Raw genomic sequence first — 668 nt, 5'->3', positions numbered from 1 at the left:
CCCAGCAAGCGGCTCGGGGGGCCGGTAGGGGAGGGGGGAGCCACAACTCTGGCTGGGAGGAACCTGGTAGGCCAGGCTGGGAGATGGGATGATGGCCCGAAGGCCTGGGACCCCTTTCAGTGGTCTGACATACCCAGGAAATTGCCTCAGATCATTTTTAAAAAGAGGCAGGATAGTAATGTGTGATGTGAAACCTAACAGCATTTAGCAGGGGAGAGACTGAAATCTCAAGCTATTTTGGCAGTCAGTCACAGTCAAGGCAGAGGATTCTTTAGGGGCTGCCTGGCTACACCCCAGTCTGTAGCTTGCCTGAATTTGTAGCTCCTCCCTGGGACCCCAAAGCTCCACATTGGGGGTCAATGGAAAGAGAAGTGAGGAATGAGGGATGAAGGACACACAGAGGAATGGGCATGGAAGGGTAGTGAGGTCTGGGTAGGCCCTTGAGTGAAAGCAAAGTGTGCCACTGAGTACTTGCAAGTCTGAGGTTCAAAGAGCATTTGAAGAGAGACTCTAGGCCCAGTGTTTGAACAAGTTCCTGAAGTTCTTTTTCAGGGTAGACTGAAGGATTCTGTCTGTCCAGGGATCCTGTTGACCATTCTGAGCTACCATCTGAACCTGGGATGGAATGTTTTTCAAGGCCTGTGCCCGAGTCCTCAACTGTATTGGGT

Source organism: Tupaia chinensis, unplaced genomic scaffold (assembly GCF_000334495.1).
Source record: "Tupaia chinensis unplaced genomic scaffold, TupChi_1.0 Scaffold000232_1, whole genome shotgun sequence".
Taxonomy (NCBI): domain Eukaryota; kingdom Metazoa; phylum Chordata; class Mammalia; order Scandentia; family Tupaiidae; genus Tupaia; species Tupaia belangeri.
The sequence above is the reverse complement of the archived record's forward strand: the minus strand, read 5'-3'. Positions refer to the sequence as shown.